This window comes from Miscanthus floridulus, chromosome 8 (genome assembly GCF_019320115.1).
Source record: "Miscanthus floridulus cultivar M001 chromosome 8, ASM1932011v1, whole genome shotgun sequence".
Classification (NCBI taxonomy): domain Eukaryota; kingdom Viridiplantae; phylum Streptophyta; class Magnoliopsida; order Poales; family Poaceae; genus Miscanthus; species Miscanthus floridulus.
In genome coordinates this window covers 149985-156350 of record NC_089587.1, presented here as the reverse complement: position 1 = coordinate 156350, position 6366 = coordinate 149985, and positions in this window count along the sequence as shown.

Here is a 6366-nt window from a genome sequence, read left to right as displayed (position 1 = left end):
AATGTAATACAATATGCTCGTGTGCATTTTTCTATCAGATCATACCATGATTATGCTGATTTTGATGTCATGCCTATGCAAGCTTGTTCACTTTTGTTAGGCCACCCTTGGCAATATGATAATAATGTTCTATATCATGGTAGGTAAAATGGATATACTTTTATATTTAAGGGAAAGACCATTGCTTTACTTCCTTTAACTCCTGCTAAAATTGTGCAATATGAAAAGGAACTTGCTGAAAAGAAAAAGAAAGGCCATGATAAAGACTTTGGCAAAGCAACAAATGAACCATCAAGTAACATGAAAGAAGTTTTATTTGCTCTTAAATTTATTCTTGTTGATCATGATGAACCATGTTATGCTTTAACTTGTACATCGCCTATATGTCCACTTGGTCATGCTTCTAGTGCTATGCCTCTTCTTGGTACTAACCTTTTGCAGGAGGAGGATGCATTCCCAGTAGGAAAGCCACCATGGCATCCGCCTTTGTGAAGGATTGGGCGCCAAGATGAACGTCTTCTTCCGGAGCCATCGTTGTTGTCATCCAATGGAGGAGAGATCTACTTCAGTCGAGGACGGCTTCAATTCAAGAAAGGGAGGATGATGAGGACATCACTTCTTCATCACATACAAGCCAAGGAGAGGAGGAGGTTCAGCATGGGTGTTCAATTCATCTTTCTTATGGTGGAGGCCCAGTCCAACTGAAGTTGGAGCCCATCTCGGGTTTTAGGACCAGTCTGCCTTAAACTGGTCACCCAGGACGCATCCAGACTTCATTTTTGATGATCCACATATGGATGGAAAGCGAATTTGATAAGGAAGCCAATGCAAGTGGTCTCACATCAAAAGACCTTCGGAATCAATGGGAATCAATGAAATAATTCAGTATCTAGAATCTACCAGGGTGCTGCAACACCGTCTTTTGGTTCGTTGGACCGTGTATCGTGTTTAGGCCCATTAGGGGGCGCGTCCAGGGGGGTGACGCCCAAAACTCTATAAATAGTAGTCATCGCTCTCCTTAGGGTTTGGGTTTTGTTTAGTTCTTGATTTCCTCGTGAAACAGACATCGTTTTGTTGCAACTATGCCGCCAAGGCTGCTTGCTGTAAACCAGGGCCCCAGTTCTTGATCTTGTTCACCTGTGGCGATTAGTCCTTTCGAATAAAAACTTGAACTCCTTTTTATTATCATAAGCCTCATATTTATTTACAATTTTAGATTGTGTTCATTCCATTCTTGCTTGTGTTCTCGATTCGCTTGTAGGAAAACCTTCTCGGCGAGGTCAATCGCGTTTGCGTGGTTGATAACCAATGGAGCAGTGGTGTAACGGTTGTAGGGGTCCGAATCAGTCTTGGTTCAAAGCCTAGATTGTGAACGTCGAGTCTCCACCAATCGACGCTATCATACCTTTTGAAAGATCAGACCTAGTCTACATCACCTTTGCTGCTGCCAAGTCTAGTAGCAAACGAACCAACTCCATGCGTGCTACTGGTGCAAAGACCTCCTCGAAGTCTATGCCCTCGCGCTGAACAAAGCCTTGGGCGATGAGGTGCGCCTTGTGCTTGACAATGGCGCCGAGCTCATCCCGCTTGACCTTATACACCCACTTCAGGTTGATCGGACGACATCCTAGAGGTGGATCGATGAGCTACCATGTCTTGTTTTCTTCGATCGCCTTCATCTTCTCTAGCATCACCCATCGCCAGTTTCTGTCGCACTCGGCTAGCGCGAACATGGGTGGTTCCTCCGCACTGACAAGCAACAACTCTTGATCATTGAGCAACCGACCAGCCAGTCCTAAGGGTCTTGTGCCACCGACGATGTCGTCCAACCTATGGAACCGCACCTCCTCACCTTCGTGGAAGGCATCCACAAACTTAGCGATGTCACCAGGAGGTGAGGTGAACTCGATCGGTGTTGATAGAGTTTCCTATTCTGCCAGAGTGCTCAGCACAGCACCTAAAGTACTCAGCACCCTGGCTGCAGTGCTCGGCACTACTTCTGGATAGCTCGTCACTACTCCTGTAGTGCTCGGCACCACTGTAGGAGTGCTTAGCCTCAGTCTTGGAGTGGTCAGCACCACTGTAAGACCTCTTGGCTCTACCACGTGAGTGCTCAGCACCCATCCTAGAGTGGTCGCCACCACTACAGAACCTCTCGGCGCCACTCCTGGTGTGCTCGGCATCCCTCCAAGAGTGCTCGGCATCCCTCCTGAAGTGCTCGGCACTGCCCTAGGAGTGCTTGCTCTGTGGCTGGAGGGCTCGGCAACCCTTCCAGAGTGCTCGGCACCTCTTCCCCAGCGTCTCCATCACCATGGATGACTAGGTGCTCGACGACGAAGGTGTTGGTGATTCTGCTAGCTTCCCCTTGCTCGGACTGGTCCAATCCCAAGCCGCCTTCTCGTCGAACACGATGTCACGCGCGACAAGCACCTTTGTCTCCGCGTGGGTCATATAGTCGGTACGCCTTGGTACCCTTCACGTAGCCCAAGAACACCATCGGTGTGCTCCTGTCCTTCAACTTGGTGAGGTTCGGCTTTGTCTTCCTGACATGGCTAATGTAGGCAAATGTTAGGAGGAAGGACATACTCAGCTTGAGTCCATACCAAGCTTCGAACGACGTCTTGCCCGTCAGGGCCTTGGTCGGAGCGCGGTTGAGGATGAATACCGCCGTGGTCACTGCCTCACCCTAGAACCTTGCCGGCATGCCTTTGGCCTTCATCATAGATCGAGCCTTGCTGACCACCGTCTGGTTCCACCTCTCCACCACGCCATTCTATTATGGCAAGTACAGTGTGGTGTGGTGTCGCACCACACCCTGATCTGCGCAGTACGTAGCGAACTCCACCGAAGTGAATTCGTCGCCGCGATCAGTCCTCAGCACATGGAGCTTCTTGCTGCTCTCGGTCTCCATGCGCATCTTGAACTTCTTGATCATGGCCATCGCTTCGTCCTTGCTCATCAGGAGTTGCAGTCACATGTAGTGACTACAATCATCCATGAGCAGGAGGAAGTACCACCGACCACCGTTTGTAGCTGGCGTGATCAGCCCGTAAAGGTTGCCGTGGATGAGCTCGAGAGCGTCCTTCGCACGATACTTGGCCGCCTTTGGGAATAATAGCCTCCTCTGCTTCTCGGCTAGGCAGTTATCACACAGCTTGCCTCTGTGCTTGATGTGGGGTAGCCCTCGGACCATCTTCTCTAGCTGACCAAGCGCGTCGAAGCTGAGATGTCCAAACCAGGCATGCCACATCCACGGTTCCTCAGTGTGCCTTGCCGCCAGGCACACTAGCTGGTCGAGCAGGTACAACCGATTTAGGGACCTCTTCACCTTGGCGAGAAGTCGCTGCTCCCGGTCTCTGATCCTAAGGACTCCATCCTTGATCAGTACCTCACTACCACGCTCATCCAGCTGACCAATGCTGATGATGCTGGAACGCAGCTGTAGGATGTAATATACATCCGTTAGCGCGCGGTGCTCACCGTTCTGACACCTAAAGATGATGGTGTCATGCCCTTGGATTGACACCCATGAGCCGTCACCAAACTTCACCGTACCGGTAACATCATCGTTGAGCTCGAAGAAGGATGCCTTGGAGCCCGTCATGTGGTTGCTGGCACTAGAGTCTAAATACCACCACCGCTCCTGGTCGGCGCCCACACGTCCGAGGTGGACTTGGGCACGTGGTTTGTCGAGGTTGACAGTCTTCAGGGCCTTCCCAGGTCCTTCCATCGTTGTCGCCTCTTCCTTCTCCTCGGTCTCGATGTCGTGCAGGGCATAGAACATCGCCATCAGGATAGTGGCCTCATCATCATCATCAGCTTGCGCCAGATGAGCCTCAGCCTTCTTCTCCCGCTTGTGATTTGGGCACTCCGTGTCCAATGGCCTATCTTCCCACAACGCCGATAGGCTTTGGGGTCGACCTGCTTCTTCTTCTCCGAAGAAGCCTTGCCGCAGCGCTTGCCATCGCCACCGCGGCTGGAGGAGGCTGCCTTCCCAGAGTTCCTCCGAGCAGCCCACTCCTCCTCTGTCAGCAGCAGTTTGCCGCTGTCCTTCGTTGCTGCCGTCTGCTCTAGGCGCTCGTCCACCGCACGCAGATGGCTTGTCACATCCTCAATGGTGAGGGTGGACAAGTCTAGCATCATCTCTATGGAGAGAGCGATCTGGATGTACTTTGCCGGCGCGGAGTGGAGGGACTTGGAGACCGCCTCCTCTTCGTCGATGGTGACGCCATGGCTCTTCAGCTTGCTGATGAGCGTCTGCAGACGGAGGGAGAAGTCCTCCACTGTTTCACCATCCTTAGACTTGAGGTTGGCGTACTCCTGCTTCAGAAGCTGGGCCGTCGCCTTATTTGCACGGTCGAAACCGACGCGTATCGCCGCAATAGCCTCCCACGTCTCCTTAGCAGAGCTCTTCGCCCCAACGGCTCCCTGTACTCCACCGGTACAGCAGCGAGGATAGCCTCTAACGCTGACATATCATTTTCCTCATTGTCAGTGTCCTTGTCAACAACATTCTTGAGTCGTCGGGCTCTGAGCTTGACCTTCATGGTCATCGGCCACTCTCCATAGTTGGTGCGAGTCTACGTCGGCCAACTAGTGCCGCTGACCTCCCGCACCATGTGAACAATGACTTTTGGTCGTGGCTGGGCAGCCACAGCAGTGCCACTGCTGTCGCCCATCTCCGAACTGTTCGTCATTGCCAGCGGTTAGTCCAGCAACGGCGTTCATACGGCTCTGATACCACTTGTTAGCCCATAGGATTACTGGTTCAGGTGAGTGTACCACTCACTATTCTTGTCGACCACGGCCGAGCACGATCGAGGCTGTCCGACCACACACACTATGGCTAGAGGTAGAAGAAGAGGGAGAACAGAGTATACACACACTCAGTACAGGCACCAGCGTTGGCCAGAGCCCTGTATAGAAGATGGCAAAACTAAACTCTCTTTGTTGAGTTACAGTTGCAAGCTATATATACAACTCTATTCATCTAGTCCTAGTACAGCGTACATGCTGCAACAGTAACTAGATAACACAGCAGGACTGACTTCTGTGTCTGTCCCGGCATGTGGTTACAGTGCGGCAGGTGAGTCGTTCGGCGCCTACCTCTGCAGCAGCTACAGTACCACAACAGGGGCCTTTCGGCACCGCCTTCCCTTGCTGTGTGTTCACACAAGGAAGCAGTAGATTATCTAACAATATGCAGCACCCTCGTCGCGCTAGAAGCTACATTGACTTCCACGCCGTAGCAGAAGGGAAGAGAGGGCACGGGGGCGCGCGCACGTACCTGGTGGATCGATGGATGTGATACAGGGCGCCACCCTCCTAGATATGATTCGAAGACGGGCTAATTTCAGCAAAGCAAAATAAAACGAACCAAGATGAGAATAATCATCAGAATATGCAACACCCCCCCCCTTCTAGCAGGCAACGCAACAACACACATGCGCACCTCGCAGCCGACGCCATGAATGCGAAGCGGACACGATCACACCGCCGGAGCCGGTGATCGCCGCTGACGAGGACCCCGCTTAGGGTTTGGGGAGTTTGCCGGGGTGGCGGGGTTCAAAATTTGGGAGCCACCCCCAACCTTGCAAGGGGAGGCGGGACTTGGAGGCGAGGTGGCGCCGAAAGAAGAAGCGAAAAGGAAGCCGGTCGGCGGTGGTTTTGATGCGGCCGTCCGTCCGGAGCTGTGCCTTGTGCCGACCCGCTTCCCCCGCAGTGAGTCCTCGATCTCCCAAAGCTGCCGGATTGCTGCTGCAGCTGCAGCTGTCTAAACTCTGGTTCGTGATGTCTCTTTTTTATTTTATTATACGGGCTCATACATGCATTTAGACACCAAATGTATGACTGCAATTATACATTTGGTGCACATCGACCCATATGGGATTAAGTAAGCGATTAATGAAACTAGTTAGAGTGCTACATGTCGCCAAGTTCGGAAAAATCATGTAAAGTAGCACAAGTTACGGTTGGTGTACTTATTTTGAATAATGCCACGTTATCATGCTTAAAATATCTTTAATGATAAAGTAAGTCACAACAAAATAAATATATTTAATGATAAATAAGCCACAACAGATGAATGCTAATTATATATTTTTTAAATAAGACGAGTGGTTAAACGCATGTAAAAAATCAACGGATTTTTTGTTTCAAAATGGAGGGAGTATTTATGCAACATAGCAAAAATGTTTCTTTTGTGAAACTATAATTCCATGCAGATTTACTTGTACCGGTTTTAAATCCAATTATTATTTTTGGCTATTTCTCACGTTTCATCATTTCACAGGATTTAGAATATTAGGGTAGTTCTATTCCTATGTCTTTCCCATTCTCATGTTTTCAAGAACCTTGCGCTGTTTG